Here is an 18158-nt window from a genome sequence, read left to right on the forward strand (position 1 = left end):
CTCCTCTTCCTGTTCTTCCTCTTCTTGCAGAATTACTTCTGCAGGTGGTCCTCTCTTTCTTGGATTTGGTGGAGGTGGTGGGCTAGCACCAGCTGAAGCTACTAATGAAGCCATCACAAAGTCTCAATAAAGGGTCTTTCTCTCAGCAAGATGAAAGTCAGAGTGATGAAAGAAGGAGGGGTTTTCATCATTTGGGAAAAACAAAAGTTCTAAACCAATGACAAGTGTCCATTTTAGATCACATGACCTTGTATTACATCATTAGGAAACCAAAAGTGAAATGAACCAATGAAAAGTGTTATTATCGAGTCACATGACCTGCTATGTTTACATTACGCGGTCGGCGCCGCGCCGCGGATCGCTTCCGGTTCGCGTACCGGTGCGCTTCCGGGTACGCAAACGTAGCACGTAATATGACGTATTACGCGAGAACGCGAAACGTCATGCTGACGCGAAGCGTCACCATGTTGTTTTGTAACGCGAGAGGTGCGCAAAAGGAACGTTTACCAGTTCGCGTACCGGGTCGCGCCTCCGGATTGAGCTAACGGGAAGCTAACCGGTACGCGTACTGGGAGCGAAACAAAAAAAATACAAAAAAAATTGTATAAAAAACATGTAAAAAATATTTTTCTTTTTAAAGAATAATACATTGTAAAGGTTTTGATATTAGCTATTAAAAAACCAATGAAATTCACTGAAAAAACCATAGGTTATAGACCATATATAGTTAGGAATTAGCATTTACAAAACCTTGAAAATTCACTGAAAAAACCATAGGTTATAGACCATATATAGTTAGGAATTAGCATTTAAAAAACCTTATTTTACTCACACAAAACCATTGAAATTCCATATATAGTTAGTTGCACTAACTATGTATCGCGCACCCGCAATCCACTGCTGATGATGTCACATATTACATCATTCATGACATGGTCAGTGACATCACTGATGACATCACTGATGACATCTCAAATGACATCACTGATGACATCACTGATGACATCATCCAGTGACTGTGTGTTTCTGTAAAGTTTAAATATGTTTTAGATATTGAAGAATGAGTAGATGTATAACTGTCTGGACGAAGGATTTAGTAGGTGCATGACTGAATGTATGAGTGAGTGATTAAATGTGTCTCACTGAGTGCATGGGTTAGTGACTAAACTGTCTTAATTTGTGCATCATTATGTCTGTTGTTCTGTAAACTACTGCATGTGTTGATCAGTAGCTATATGATTAACTATATGGGTTATTGATTGATTGTCCAAGTATTTGTATGGGAGACTGAGTGTGTGTGTGGCTGGCTGGGAGGTGTGTGACTCTGTGCAGATCAATGTGTACTTGTATCAATGATTGTATAAGAAAGTAAGTATGTGTTACTATATGTTTGAAAATGTAAGGTGCTCTATGTTTAACTGTATAGACAAGAAAATGGAAGTGTGATTGATTCTTTACAGGACTGACTAGGTGTGTGAGTAACTCCATGGATGAGTGGCAGAGTGTGAGTGTCTGTATAGGTGTATGAGTGCATATGATAGTGTTGTAAAGATGAGTGATTGTATGTATGAATGATTGTATGGGTGAATGAGTGAATGTGTGTGTAGACGTAGGAATCAGTGAGTACGTATGTAGTAACTAGTATTGGTGTGTCAATGGTTTCAAAAATTATACTCTGTATTTAACACTGGGTGAAACAGAGGTTATATTAAAATGTGAGGAGATGCATTGTATTGTCACATGAATGATATCATCAGTGATGTGGTCATTGATGTCAAATGAGATGTCATCAGTGATGTCATCAGTGATGTCATTTGAGATGTCATCAGTGATGTCATCAGTGATGTCACTGACCATGTCATGAATGATGTAATATGTGACATCATCAGCAGTGGATTGCGGGTGCGCGATACATAGTTAGTGCAACTAACTATATATGGAATTTCAATGGTTTTGTGTGAGTAAAATAAGGTTTTTTAAATGCTAATTCCTAACTATATATGGTCTATAACCTATGGTTTTTTCAGTGAATTTTCAAGGTTTTGTAAATGCTAATTCCTAACTATATATGGTCTATAACCTATGGTTTTTTCAGTGAATATATATATATATATATATATATATATATATATATATATATATATATATATATGTATATATATCCATATATTACCTACTGGCGGTCGCCAGTAGGTAGTTATAGTTAAATCTTAGTATCCATAGGAAATCCGCAACATTCTATTTGGAATAACTTTGACGCCGGTGGACGGATTTTCGCGAATTTCTCCAAGAAGATGGCCTGCTCCGCTCCGCTTCTTCCCTAAAAGTTTGGGGGTGATTTGTGAAGCGGGGGTTGAGTAAAAAGGGGGTCCCAAAACGTGTTTTCCCCATGCAATTTCCCATAGGACCTTTAGCCGGGGCTACAGCTTGAACGGCTAAACGGAATCACACCAAACTTTCCAAAAAGGTAGAGTTCTGTTCGCAGATGGGCCTTTTTGTTAAATGGTGTAAAATTATACATATATATTGGAGGTGTTACGGTACGCGTACCCGTACGCGGACAGTACGCTTACCTTCCCGAGCACGATCTGCATGCTGATTGGATGTTAACTGTCTGTCAACACTCTAAATCAGGAAGTGTTGGCAGCCATCTTATGCCGAGGCACAAGAAAACAGAGAAACAAATGTGCAAAATACGCAAAGTGGGCAGGTTAGGCACACCCTGACCCCCTAGGCCTGCTCATGGGGTCCCACAAGGACCCCCAAGGCCCAAAAAACATTATTATTTTTTTTTAAATCACGGGGTACGCGTACAAATGCGTACCCCGTAAAAAGCAAAAAAATACTCAGTCTGTTTTTGTGAAAATTAGCCCCAGGGGGGACCAAATCCCGGGGGCCAAATTTGGAAAGAAAGTGTGGGGGGGTTTCAAACCCCCCCCCCCCGCACTGCCCCGGGGACCGCCACACCCCTGGCTTCCTTTTAAAAAAAAAAAAAAAACTTGTGGGGGGGCTGTTTGCCCCCCCACTCGCCCCGGGGACCGCCGCCCCCTGGGGCTCTAATATTGAAAATAGGGGGGTCCATAACGGACCCCCCCAGCCCCGGGGACCACCACCCCCCAGGGCTTTTCTATGTTGGGAGGGTGCTGCGCGGCCCCCCTCCTGGAGGCATTGATGGCCCTGGGGACCACCACCTCCCCAGGGCTGGCTCCTGCAGTTTCCTGGGGTGCCTACCCCCGGGACACTGCTATTTCCTGTGGTAGGGCAGAGCCTTGCGGCTCCCACCCTACCATAGCAAACTGTTTTTCATCAGAGAGAGCAGCATGTTAGCTGCTCTCTCTGACGAAATAATTAACAACAAGGGGTGGTGATGGACAGAGTCTCTGAATTAAGCAGAAAACTCTCACCCAGTCAAGAGATCAGGGCTAGATCCAACACCGTTTTTTAGCTCACTGCATCATCCCAGTTTCAGAACCTGGCTGTATGCAAATTAGTCTGTTCCTGTCCCAGTGCATGATGGGAACAGGGCAAACCAAACTACAAAGCCAATTCTTACACTGGAAAGGAAACAAGCTACCGGGGACCGGTTTCTGGCATTTCAGCCTCTTCGGCCCGGCTTGCTTGAATCCTGATGGTGCAGTGAGCAAGGGACTCATGTCTGAGCATACCCTTCCACGCTTAGGGTGGACAAAATAATTAACAACAAGGGGTGGTGATGGACAGAGTCTCTGAATTAAGCAGAAAACTCTCACCCAGTCAAGAGATCAGGGCTAGATCCAACACCGTTTTTTAGCTCACTGCATCATCCCAGTTTCAGAACCTGGCTGTATGCAAATTAGTCTGTTCCTGTCCCAGTGCATGATGGGAACAGGGCAAACCAAACTACAAAGCCAATTCTTACACTGGAAAGGAAACAAGCTACCGGGGACCGGTTTCTGGCATTTCAGCCTCTTCGGCCCGGCTTGCTTGAATCCTGATGGTGCAGTGAGCAAGGGACTCATGTCTGAGCATACCCTTCCACGCTTAGGGTGGACAAAATAATTAACAACAAGGGGTGGTGATGGACAGAGTCTCTGAATTAAGCAGAAAACTCTCACCCAGTCAAGAGATCAGGGCTAGATCCAACACCGTTTTTTAGCTCACTGCATCATCCCAGTTTCAGAACCTGGCTGTATGCAAATTAGTCTGTTCCTGTCCCAGTGCATGATGGGAACATGGCAAACCAAACTACAAAGCCAATTCTTACACTGGAAAGGAAACAAGCTACCGGGGACCGGTTTCTGGCATTTCAGCCTCTTCGGCCCGGCTTGCTTGAATCCTGATGGTGCAGTGAGCAAGGGACTCATGTCTGAGCATACCCTTCCACGCTTAGGGTGGACAAAATAATTAACAACAAGGGGTGGTGATGGACAGAGTCTCTGACGAAAAGCAAAGCCGGCTCCCAATGGATGTGGGGAGCCGGCTGGGACCGTGGGGGATTTGGGGCTCCCCCCACGGTCCCCACCAATTATTTTTTAGCCCCGGGGGATGGGGTCCCCGGGGGTTATAAAAAATTTGTAATAGACGCTATTTTTTTTTTACAATAGATTTACCGTGCGCGTACAGTGCAAATTACGTACGCCGTACGGTGCAAAGTTCGTAAGTCGTTCCGTAAGCTTTTTTTTTTTAGATATTTATGAAGTGTATGTATTTATGTGTTGTGTGGCTCTAAAAAGAGCAGTTGTGTTTATTGGTAGATGTTAGTACCTACAAGTAAGTACTGATGCAGAGTCTTAAGTTTATGAGGAAGACTCTGTTTCCCTCATCTGTAAAATGTATACCATCTCTCCTGTAGATGTTATGCATATTGAAGCATAAATTATTATTGTAAATGGAACCCATTCTATAGTCTCGGAGAAAGGCAGAAACAGATTTTTTCACGTTTCCTAGCTTTCTCAATCTGTGGACAATATTGGTTGGACCAGTTCCCTTTCTGCCTTTGGCATATTTGGATTTGGAGGGGTATTTATAGAGCGCGGCGTTCGCTCCGGAAGGAGCATCATGGCGCTGAGTAGTCCTTGAGGCCAGGTCGCAGAGTGGAAGGGGGGAGGCTAAATGGAAGCTTTGGTCCACTCGTCGGGGAGATTGAAAATCCATGTTTTGAGAAGTTTTCTAAAAGGCTTCTCAAGTGTCTGATGTCTTAGGTGTCTGGGCATGCTGTTCCAGGCTTTGATAGCCAGGGAGCTTAGGGTTTTACCTCCTTTAGACTTCAGGTTAAACCTGGTAGAGGCCATGAAATTTTCTTGGGCAGAGCGGAGGGAACGACTCGGGTTGTAGTGTGGGAAGCGTCTAGTAAGGTAAACAGGACCTGTTTTGTTAAAGGCCCGAAAGGCAACGATGAGAATCTTGAAAAGTATTCTCTTGTGCAGGGGAAGCCAATGTAAGGTCTTTAGGGCTGCAGAGATTGAGGATTTGTGAGGTAATTTTAAGACCAGGCGGGCGGCAGTGTGTAGAACACTTTGAAGTTTGGAGAGGGTGGCCAGGAGTCGTTGCAGTAGTCCACGCGCGAAGAATGAGGGCTACTGTTACCGTTTTTCTAGAATCTAGGGGAAGAAAGTCAAAAAACTTTCTGAGGGATTTGATTATGCCGAAGCATCTGCCGGCCACGGTCGTGGCATGATGGTCAAATGAAAGATCAGAGTCAAAAAGTACCCCGAGGTTTCTAGCGGTAGTGACGGTCTGGGGGGGGGGCAGCAGAATTATCAGGCCACCAGAGGGCAGGACAGAAAGAGGTGTTCTTTCCGATGGGGAGGATCTCTGTTTTATTTGAGTTACAACGGAGGTGGTTGGAGTCCATCCATTGGAATACAGCAGTTAGGCAATATTTAAGATTGAGCTCTGCATTGTTGGAGTTGTCGTCTAGGGGGATGATCAACTGAGTATCATCGGCATATGAGGTGACAGTTATGCCGAATGATTCAATCAGGGTGAGGAGAGGGATGAGGTAAATGTTAAAAAAGAGGGGACTTAGGATGGACCCTTGGGGAACTCCGGAGGAGACCGTTTTCTCTTTAGATTGAAAAGGGCCCAGGGCGACAATTTGGGACCTGTCGCTGAGAAAAGATCTGATCCATGATAGGGCTGAGTCAGAGATGCCGATGTCCATTAATCTGTTAATCAGAATGGAATGGGATATGGTGTCGAACGCTGCCGTGAGGTCAAGAAGGATCAGAATGGCCTTCTTCCTTTGATCTTGCAGCGTTTTGATGGTGTCGGTCAGTTCAATTAAGGCAGTTTCGGTTGAATGTTTGGGCCGAAACCCGGATTGTTGAGGATGAAGTAAGTTGTGGGTTTCCAGAAAGGATTTAAGTTCTTTATGGACTAACTGTTCTGTTATTTTTCCCAGAGCGGGGAGAAGGGTGATAGGACGGCGATTGGTCAAGTCCACTGGGGATTTATTAGCTTTTTTCATAAGCGGTTTGACAACACCCTTTTTCCATAAGCGAGGAACAGATCCAGAACTGAGAGACAGGTTGATAATGTCATTGACGATAGGGTTTATCTCATCAATGATTTGATGGAGAATCTTGGGGGGCAGGGGTCGGAAGGGGAGCCGGATTTGCAAGAAAGAATGGCATCTCTGGTTTGGGCCAGGGTGACCGGGGTGAAGTTTTTAAAACTGCCAGCTGTTGAGCAAGGTTGATCGGGATGGGGAAGTCCATAGGGGGTTTGGGGGGGGGGGGAAGTTCTTTTGGATGGAGGTAATTTTTTCGTCAAAGTATTCTGAGATCTTGTCGCATAGCTCTTGGGATGGGGGGATTTCGGGTTGGAGAGTTTTGGGATGAGTGAAGGTCTTTACTATCGTGAATAATGTTTTTTGTTTTTGGCTGGCTTCTTTGAAGGCTTTTACGTAGAACGCTCTCTTGGCCGATTTGATGGCGGAGAGATAGTTTTTCCTCTGAAGGATATAGTCGCGGCGGTCGTCATTGTCATAGGTTCGACGCCATTTACGCTCGGCTTTCCTGCAGATTAGATGTGCGGAGGCTAAGTCAGGTGTGAACCAGGGAGCGTTGTTTTTAGTTTTATTCTGGATTCTATCATGATGATTAGTGGGGCTCCGTTTTATAATTTCTTGTGAGAGCTAGTTATGGAAGAGGTCGGCATCTCTTTCGATGTTTCCGGATAGAGAGGGGGAGTGGGCTTGGGAAATGGGATTAAGAATGAGATTTTTTTGGACGGCATTCCAGTTGGCAGAGTGACCACGAAGAGGATTGAATTTATTGATAGTTAGAGGGCAGCTGCTAGAGATGTGGAATGGGATCAGGCTGTGATCAGTCCATATCTGGGGCAGGGGGGGCAGGATGGTGAGAGAAGGGAAATTAGAGCAAACACCATCCAAGGTGTGACCTAGTGAGTGGGTAGGCAACGTGACACTTTGTTGTAGTTGGAAAATTTCAAGTGTTTGAAGAAAATTTCTCGTTTGAGGGTCGGAAGAGGACTCAAGATGCAGATTAAAGTCTCCTAGGAGGGTAAAATGTGGGTAACGAAGTAAAAAGTGTCCCAGAGCATCGTTGAGGGAGTCGAGAAATTTAGAAGCATTGCCGGGTGGGCGGTAAATCAGACCACCTGAGAGGGAAAGGGATTGGCTAAGTTTGATGGAAAAGCCCATTCCCTCTGAGTCGGTAAGTGGGTCAAGGCAGAAGGTGTGACAGTTGAAGGTGTTCTTCAGAATAATTGCAACACCTCCTCCTCTTCCTTTCAGTCTGTCCTGTCTGTGGAAGGAGTAACCCTGGGGGAGGGCTACGGCTATGTCAGGGTTGCTGTCTTCTGTGAGCCAAGTTTCAGTGATCATGAGGCAGTCAAAGTCATGGTCTATGATGAGGTCATGAATGTCTTGGCTATGTTTGCACATAGACCGGGCATTTATCAGGCCACCTTTGAAGAATGGTGGCTGGTTCTTGGCATATATTAGAATAGACAAAGGCAGTTTGGGGGGAAAGTGTCATCAGTTTTGTTGAAAGGTGCCCTTTATAAACATTTCCAGACCTACCCCAGTCAAAGTGCCTAGGTCATTGCCACCACAGTGCACAATTATGAGGTCAGGGTGTTGGAGATGCATAAAGGATTTCACCAATGGCATCTTTAACTCTCTCTGTCGAATCCATTTAATGTCTACATTTGATAAACCTAGGTATTTGTGAGTTCCTTTCTGTTGTACATACCTTTCACTCCAGAAAATATAGCTGTGTTCCACAATCCACACTTTAAACATCTTGAAGAGAGGTCTGGATGCACTCAGATGGTCTCTGTAAATGAAAGGGCAGTTTGAAGTTTTTTTTTCTAAAATGGTGGATAAGTGGACTTTTGAAAAATCAATGAACTGATTGGTTGTTTGAAATATTAGCTACAAAACTGGGGTGCAATTTGGTGTTTTTTAAAAGCCTGTTATTTATTGGTTAAGTGAAAGTGATAGAAAAGTACAGTACTTTAGATAAGCTAGTTTGTTGAGAAGTCAAGCACACTTGCTGTTTTGATTTACAACAATGTATCATGAACTTTTCACCTGTGTGCTCAGTTAGGTGTTCCCTGAAGTGTTTCTTTGGTAACTGGCAGAATGTGAAATGGGGGAAGGGTTGAAAGTTTTGTCAGTTGGAAAGGGTTCAAAAGTTCAAGCAATAGAAAAGTGTGTTTCATTTTGAATTTAATGTGGGAATAAATGTGATTAGTAATTAATTTGTGTATGTGTGTAGATTGAGTGTGTAGATTGATAGGAAACGTTTGCTGTTTGGTATAGTACTTTTTTTTATCTCCTAGTGTCGATTAGGGAGTTTTTCAATGATCCTCAATGTCAAAATCTTTTTTTTTTCTTTTTTTTTCTTGCTTAGGTAAGCTTCCGGGACGACTTACAGAATTTGCACCGTACGCGTACGGTAAATCTATCATAAAAAAATAGCCTCTTTTACTCATTTTTAATAATCCCCGGGGACCCCATCCCCTGGGGCTTAAACTTTATGTTTGGGGGACTGATGCCCCCCCCTTAGCCCTGGGGACAGCCACCCCGCGGGGCTCTAATATTGAAAAAAGGGCGGTCCATGACGGACCCCTCAGGCCCAGGGAACCACCATCCCCCGGGGCTTTTCTATGTTGGGAGGGGGGCCCGCAGCCCCCCTCCTGGAGCCTTTGATGGCCCTGGGGACCAGCACCCCCCAGGGCCGGCTCCTGCAGTGTTCTGGGGTACCTACCCCTGGGACACTGCTGTTTGCTATGGTAGGGTTGGAGCCTCGCGGCTCCCACCCTACCATAGCAAACTGCTTTTCGTCAGAGAGAGCAGCAAGTAAAAATCAATTTACAAAAATACATTTTACAGATATGTTTCAATTTTATATGTTTATGTGTTGGTTGGTTGTAATGAAACCTTTCTGTTTATTAATACTTGTAAGTAAATACTAAACCATAGTCTAATGTTTTTGAGGAGCAGTGTTTTACAGTGTGCTGAACATTTGACCTCTGTTGACAGTTGACTTTTGCAATATCTGTTGGGGGTAGGGTGGAAAGTTATGTCACTTGGAAAGGTTTGAATTTTTGAACCAATAGAAATGTGTGTTTGGTTTTGAATTATTGTGTGACGGAATTTGATTTGTTAATAATGTGTATATCTGTGTAAATTGAGAGGGAAAATGTGCCATTTGTTGGTTCTTGCTGCAAGCACTAAGGCGGAGTGATTCTGTGTGAGACTTTCTGCTGTATGAGTGGCATTCTTCTTAATCTTCCAAACAATTTGAAAGGTAAGTTGATGACTTCAAAGGGATTGTATGTGGTGCAGTTTATTTTTAGTTAGATTAATGTGTTTATCCTTGTAAAATGTGTATAATCATATTCTGAGTTTGTCTGCTTTTGGATAACTATTGAGGTAAAATCATTTGGTAAGTTAATGTGTTTAGTTAGTCAGCTATGTGGAATAAAGTGCAGTACTAAAAAATGTAGAATATGTGCAGTCACTTATATAATGCCTTAGTGTATACATAGACTGCTGCATAAAGTCTTGTGTAAATGAAAGAATTACATTTGCACCTTTTTCTATAATCTCACCTGTCTCTCCTCACAGTCTACCTCTCTCTGCTTATACTGTCCTCTTTCTTCTGATATTGTGCCTCATGTTTGGATGTAATACTGGCAAAAAAGTAATGCTGTATATTGTAAATGTATTTAGAAAATGAGTCAGGTTTCTGCACTGTAATGTAGTGTTCATATACATGGGCTGTGTTCTGTCTCTTAAACGTTTTAGTGTGGTAAATGTGTTTTGGAAAAATGTATGGTATTACATTTTTTGTCCAGGATCACACTGAGTGTCAGTGTAAATGAAAGAATTATATTTGCACCTTTTTCTATAATCTCCCCTGTCTCTCCTCACAGTCTACCTCTCTCTGCTTATACTGTCCTCTCTTTTCTGATATTTCCATATTTCCTTATTTTCACTTGTCTTTCTTGATAGTGCTGTTTCTTTTCAAACTGCCTCCTGTGTTCTTAGTCTCCCTCTGTAGTCATGGTCTTTCCTGTCCCCTAGTGTTTCCCCTTCTTTTTATACTCCCTCCTCTGCCCTCTTAATTCTCTATGTGTTATCATACCTCCTCTTGGCAATGCCCCACTCAATATAGATAGAGTGCTGCATACACTCTTGGGTAAACTTACAAGCACCTTGGGTATTTTTGTTCTTGTATTGAGTCTCAATTTTTGGATGTAATGCTGGCAAAAAAACTAATGCTGCATATTGGAAATGTATTTTGAAAATGAGTCAGGTTTCTGCACTGTAATGCCGTGCTCCTACATGGGCTGAGTTGTGTCTCTTAAACGTTTTAGTGTGGTAAATGTGTTTTGGAAAAATGTATGGTTTTAAACTTTTTGTCCAGGATCACACTGAGTGTCTGTCTAAATGAAAGAATTTTATTTGCACCTTTTTCTATAATCGCCCCTGTCTCTCCTCACAGTCTACCTCTCTCTGCTTATACTGTCCTCTCTTTTCTGATATTTCCACTCTTTCCTTATTTTCACTTGTCTTTCTTGATAGTGCTGTTTGTTTTCAAACTGCCTCCTGGGTTCTTAGTCCCCCTCTGTCGTCATGCTCTTTCCTGTCCCCTAATGTTCCCCCTTCTTTTTATACTCCCTCCTCTGCCCTCTTAATTCTCTCTGTTTTATCATACCTCCTCTTAGCAATGCCCCACTCAATATAGAGTGCTGCATACACTCTTGGGCAGATTTACAAGCACCTTGGTCCTCTTTCTTCTTGTATTGTGTCTCAATTTTTGGATGTAATGCTGGCAAAAAACTAATGCCGCATATTGGAAATGTATTTTGAAAATGAGTCAGGTTTCTGCACTGTAATGTAGTGCTCATATACATGGGCTGTGTTCTGTCTCGAACGTTTTAGTGTGGTGTTGGAACTGGCCCTTCTTGCAGGGTCATCCTCAAACTTTCTGCTTCTTCCTCCCTTCTTTTTCCTGAACCGTGGCTGTTGGCAATAAGACTCTGCGCACTTCACCACTGCTGATCAGTGCTAAAGTGCATAGGCTCTCTGTGTAAATTGTATTGTAATTGGTTATCCATGATTGGCATATTTGTATTACCAACAAGTCCCCAGGAAAGTGCAGCAAGAGTGCCAGGGCTGGTGATGACAAATGATACTAGTGGGCCTGCAGCACTGATTGTGCCACCCACATGAGTAGCCCTAAAATGGTGTCTCAGGCCTGCCACTGCAGTGCCTGTGTGCAGTCGGTGAACTGCCGTGTCCTTCTGGTCAGTGTCCCTACTGACCAGGCCTAACCCTTCCCTTTTAGTGCACATTGGTCACCCCTACGGAAGGCCCTAGGTACCCCCCTGGGCAGGGTGCAGTGCATGTGAAAGGTTGAGCATGTACTGGTGCAGGTGACATGCTCTGGTAGTGAATTACTGTCATTTTAGTTTTTCACTATTGGAAGGCTATCTTGCTCCATAGATTAACATGGGGGATGCTGGCTAAAGTGGCTACCAGCATTTCTTCCCATAGGAACATGATAGGACATAAGAGTCTAGTATCCCTGAACTCAGAATTTAATAACACACCTTTTGGGAAAGGTTGTTTTTAAATCCTGTGTTTGAGAACAGCACTTTTAGAAAGTTGCTCTTCTCTTGTCTGACCCTTCTGTGTGCCTTGGCCTGTTTTTGTATTGACTGTCTGGTTTGAGAGTGACAGGGGCTGGGGATTCCCCAGGAGGCTGGCTAAGTCAGACCTAGGCTGAATGACTGCATTTGCAACTTAAGTGGTGGGAGGAGATAGCACCTGGGCCTGAATAGGGCTGTGCCTGCCTTCCACAATGCTGGCTCCGGTATAGAGTCAAAATATCGAGTTTTTATTATCGAGTAGACATAATATCGAGTAAAAAATATAGAATGGACATAATATCGACTAGACATAATATAGACTACCAAAATATCGACTTGAAAATTTTAATATTGAATAAAATGGACATAATATCGAATCAAAAATATAGAATGGACATAATATCGAATAGACATAATATAGACAACAAAAATATCGAATTTTAGGTAAGTTATTATTATTATTTTTTTGTGTAATATAATTCTGTAGCGGGTTGTGGGTTTATAGGGGAATAGGGTGGGAAGTAATTTAATTATAATTAATTAAATATGTTAATTTATTTAGAATTAATTGTTAATTAATTATTAATTGGTAATTAATTAAAATATTTTTGGTAATTAATTTTTATTGATTAATTGATCAATATTTTAATTTTAGTAATTTATTTTCTGTAGCGGGTTGTGGGTTTATAGGGGAATAGGGTGGGAAGTAATTTAATTATAATTAATTAAATATGTTAATTATTTAATTGGTATTTATTTGGAATTAATTGTTAATTAATTAATAATTGGTAATTAATTAAAATATAATTGGTAATTAATTTTAATTGATTAATTGATAAATATTTTTATTTTAGTAATTTATTTTCTGTAGCAGGTTGTGGGTTTATAGTGAATAGGGTGGGAAGTAATTTAATTATAATTAATTAAATATGTTAATTAATTAATTGGTATTTATTTTGAATTAATTGTTAATTAATTTTTAATTGATAAATAATTAATTCTTAATTGATAATTAATTTTAATTAATTGTTTAATTGACAATTATGTGCATAATATTATTTTATTTTCTGTAGTGGGTTGTGGCTTTATAGTGGAATAGGGTGGGTAGTAATTTAATTTTAATTAATTAAATATGTTAATTAATAATTGATTGGTATTTATTTTGAATACATTGTCAATGAATTTTTAATTGGTAATAAATTGATTGTTGATGATTAATTAATAATTATGTGAATAATAATATTGTATTTGTAGCAGTGGGTTGTGGGTTTATAGGGGAATAGGGTGGGAATAGGGTGGGAAGTAATTTAATAAAATTAATTAAACATGATAATTAATGAATTGGTATTTATTTTAAATACATTGTTAATTAATTTGTAATTGGTAATTAATTAATTATTAATTGGTAATTAAAATGTATTAATTGATTAATTTATAATTATGTGACTTAGATTAATTTATTTTCACTAGAGTGGGGATATTAAAATGTACCCCTATGCTGTCCAACGCTTTCCTTACTGTTGCACTCTCTGGAGTGGGAATAGTAATTTTTACCCCTACGCTATCCAATGCTTTCCCTACTATTGCACTCTCTGGAGTGGGAATAGTAATTTTTACCCCTACGCTACCCCTACGCTATCCAACGCTTTCTCTACTGTTGCACTCACTGGAGTTGGAATAGTAAATGTAAACCTCTCGCTATCCTACAGAAAAAATATTGTATATGTTTTGCACTCAAATTTATAGAGGAAATTAATAACAATGAACTTAACCTCAAATTTACGGCAATACTTAGTCAGGAAAGTGTCACCTTTCTTGACACTGAACTCTATATCAGAGGGAACCATCTAGAGTCCAGGCTCTTCCGTAAATCAACTGCGGGCAATAGTATCCTGCACGCAGCCAGTGCACACCCTTCTCACCTGATATCCAGTATCCCATATGGTGAGATGCTGCGATTGAAACGCATTTGCAGCAATCCCATGGACCTGAAAATTGCACAAGATCAATGCATTGCGCGATTTTTGGAGCGCGGTTATTCGAACCAGGCGCTACAAAAAGCAAAAGACAAGTCCATGGTACCCTCCCGTGACGAGCTCCTCACCCGGGCCAGCAGTAGACAGTCTGCCAAGTTATCAGCACATGCCCCAGGGGTGGAAAACTGTTTTCGAGTTATCACTGGGTATAATAGACAACATCAACAGATACGAAAGATACTCAACAAGCATTGGCCTCTGGTCACGCACGACTCCATTATTGGCAAGGATCTTCCCAATCAGGTCTCCCTTACGTTCAGTCGAGCACCCTCATTAAGAGATCAATTGGTAGTCACTAATCCAGAACCATTTGCAAAATCGACGTGGTGCCAAGAGAATAGGGGTTTTTACAAGTGTAGGATTTGTAAGGCCTGCATCCATGGTCAGAACACCCGAACCTATAAGGATGGTTTTACTGATAAGGCACACAGCATATCTCAGATACTAACATGCAAGACCGAATATGCTGTATATATTTTGGAGTGCCCTTGTCATCTCAGATATGTGGGCAGCACAAAGAATGCTGTCCACTTACGTGTTCTCCAGCACCTTAGAGCCATTACCCATGGGGACAATACCTACCCGGTGGCCCGTCACTTCAGAGAATGCCACCAGAGCAACAATAGTGGCCTTAAATATTGGGTAATTGACTCCATTCCATATAGCAAAAGAGGGGGAGACAGAGATTCTAAATTGAGAAGATTGGAAACCAAGTACATCCTGTTGCTTAACACTAAGTCACCATTCGGTCTTAATGTCACAGAAGACCTGTACACGTGTTTACCCTAAAGATATGATTGGTCATCCGGCTGGGGACCCTTTACTGTAAAACAAACTATCATACTTTAATGTTGTTTCAAGAAATTTATATGAACATTGACAAGGTCTGTTCATTATGGAATGTGCTGTTTTCTGTTGGTGTAAGGTAGTTGATTTTGATCACTTGTTTGGTGTATTTAATATTTTTTGGACTGTGCTGGGTTCTTGAACCTAGTCAGCCCAATATCACTATTACCAAATATTTTGCACGCCTGGTGCATAACAAGGACGATTTTGAAACTGCTCGCAAAGTTGATGTGGAGGGCAGGCATGGTATCATAGGATCACAGGAGGTAGAACACTTAAACAGTCTCCTCCTTTCATTTTTCTTTGAATATCCTCTGATATAATGAGGTCGGATTGCCTAGAAACATGCCACTTAAAATAACCTTTTCCCTCCAGAAATATTAGTGAATTGGTATCATGTTCATATATTTGTCGGATTGCACAGCATGGCGAGAAGCTGCAGTTTTGCACATTGTAGCGTTATTTGCACATTTAAATTGCTTGTTTGCACATTTTTTGCGTAATTTGCACTGTGAATTGGGTGCATTAATATGACCCGCTTTGCCGATTTATGCATTTGCACTTTATTGTAAATATTGCCATGTTGTGATTAATCCGTATTTGATTCATGAGTACAAAATGTTTGGTATTGGCAACCTAGGTTCATTCGCTTATTGAATGTGATACCAACAGAATATACCGTGTTATATAAACTCCCATTTAAGTATTGTACTTTTATAAAGTGGTATTATACTATTATATTTTAATGGAATGCCAAAAGCATGAAGATTGCGAGAACCATTTGATAGTATGTTTTCTATGTCCTTGTTACATACACACACATTTTTTTAACACGTGACATCATTGTATTGTTACTGGCACTTTAAAAGGTTGCACCCGCACATTAAACGTTGTCAGGTGAACAAGGCTCGTGGAGCCGAAACGTCTTTGACATACCGCACTGAAATAAATTGAAGAAAAGGCTTCTGTGGTCCGTGTCCGTGAGTTTTTCTGGTGTGCCTTGGCTAGTTATTCTGGAGCGGGGCGAAAACTGCGGAGTATCGAATTTATAGCCGTGTTGGATTTGAACCGGCTCCACACGGGACCCCACTCAACCTTTGGTCGGCGATCAAATCAAATTTGCCTCTCGGACGTGTTCGGGGAGTTTTGCTGTAACTCCGGAAGGAGTAGGACGCCTGACCCTTACTGACCGGAAGAAGTAACCCAGTGACGAGCGGATTAGCTTGGTGTGTGCATCGCAACTCGGGCTCGAGTGGTGAGCCGGCGAAGATTGAAGTCCGGTGAAGAAAGCAGCACCGAAACCAAGTAAGCTTCTCTGGGAGACCGGTTATAGTTTTGCGAGTGGTAGAAGTCAACAAGCGGAGTCCTTTAACCCCTGTGTGATTTATACCAGGAAGCTTAGGAGCCGCTTATAATCAAAGGAGGATCAGTATTGCGGAAAAATGTCAACTGACAATGTTCGGGACCGGGAAACTTTGGCAGCTACTACGTTTTCCGATGATGTTCCCCTCCCTGCAGACATCCGGGGGAGGGCTACTACTGACACCAACAGTGGAACCACATCCAAAATCAAGAACTTATTTAAAGTATTAGAAAAAAAGTCCCGCCAAGAACAAGCTAAGTGGTGGGAGTCTAAGTCCCTGCAGCGGTACTTGGAGGTAAACCGCATACCGCGTGGATTGCGGATTCTGACGGCGCCTACTTATGATGAGCCCAACCCCAACCTCATGAAAGAATGGGCTGAAATTAATCTCGATGCCTCACGACGGCAGGTACAGGTCCTGGTCAAATATGCAGATATTGACAGAGCGGTATTGCTGGGTGAAATAGCCGCAATACATGATGAGATCTCTGCGTTAGGTGAGGACGAGGAGCGCGATAAATTACTGAAGGCTATGAACGAACGCCTTAGGAAAGAAGAAGTAAAGATCGTGGATAGAAAAGCTTACAAATTTCAGCGTGACCGCAACGACTATGAGATGGGCCAGATCTTTACGTTTGCGCGTAAATATGAGGATGCGCGAAAGGGCACAGCTAAAACCATATCTAAAACAAAAAATCATAAATTTCAGATGGAAAATGCCACACTCAGTGAATCCTCACTCACGACAATTAGTTCTGACCCTGATACCGAATCTGATTCAGAACGTCACAGATTGGAACAGGCAACTGGTACCTCCAGACCAACTCCAGGCCAGGAAATCGATTTTTTGTGCCAAGAGAGACTAAAAACCTTGAGATCTCATTCACGGGCCGGGAGAGGAGAAAATATCGCAACTACCAGAGGCGCCAGAGGCGGTGGGCGTCAAAGAGGAGGATATCAAAGGAAATGGAAAAGAGGTGGAAGGGGTCAGGGATCTGTAGCCCCTCAACAATAAATACAACCACCAACAAAACCATAGTTAATCTGACTTCGTTAGTTCTTTCCAATAAGGAGGAAGAAATCTTACAACTAGGATTAACTTATGCTGCACCATGTGACTTTGATTACCCAATGACCAGATGTGACGTATATAAGGCAGTGAGAAAGCTTAAACTTCGCAAGTTCTTTGCCTTAAAAGAAAAAACAAAAAATATCCGATCACAGACATCAGAACAGCAGAGTGAGATTACAAATGCTTCACAAGGCACCAAAATTATAACGGAATTGTGGCTAACAGAAGGAGCGGGATATGATTCCACCAACTTAGGGGTAGCAAATTCAGAGGATTTTGACGAACATGGAAATAGATCTTCGTCTAGTACTAAGTTTAAACCCGCATCGGTGTTTTGCCCAATCTTGCCAAGAGACAATTTGGACATTTTCCATGAAAATGTGGTAGCTGATCTGAAGGAATTACAAACACGCATAGGAAAAACCAAAAGAAGAAGATTTGACAGCAGACTGCAACAATATATCGCGCTTACCACCAAACTAACAAAAGAAAAAGATCTTATTGTTAGAAATAGCGATAAAGGAGGTAATGTTGTTTTAATGACTAAAGGTGAATATGACAAAGAAGCTTATGCCCAATTGAATGACCGGAAGTGTTATGAGCGCATACAAAGTAACTCAGTAACAACTATGAAATTGGATTACCACCGTAAGCTGTCTAGGTGGAAGTCATTAGGTTTACTGTCTGAATCTGAATACAAATACTTAAAAACTGATAATCCTGTGACACC

This window comes from Lissotriton helveticus, chromosome 4_2 (genome assembly GCF_964261635.1).
Source record: "Lissotriton helveticus chromosome 4_2, aLisHel1.1, whole genome shotgun sequence".
NCBI classification, from domain to species: Eukaryota; Metazoa; Chordata; class Amphibia; order Caudata; family Salamandridae; genus Lissotriton; species Lissotriton helveticus.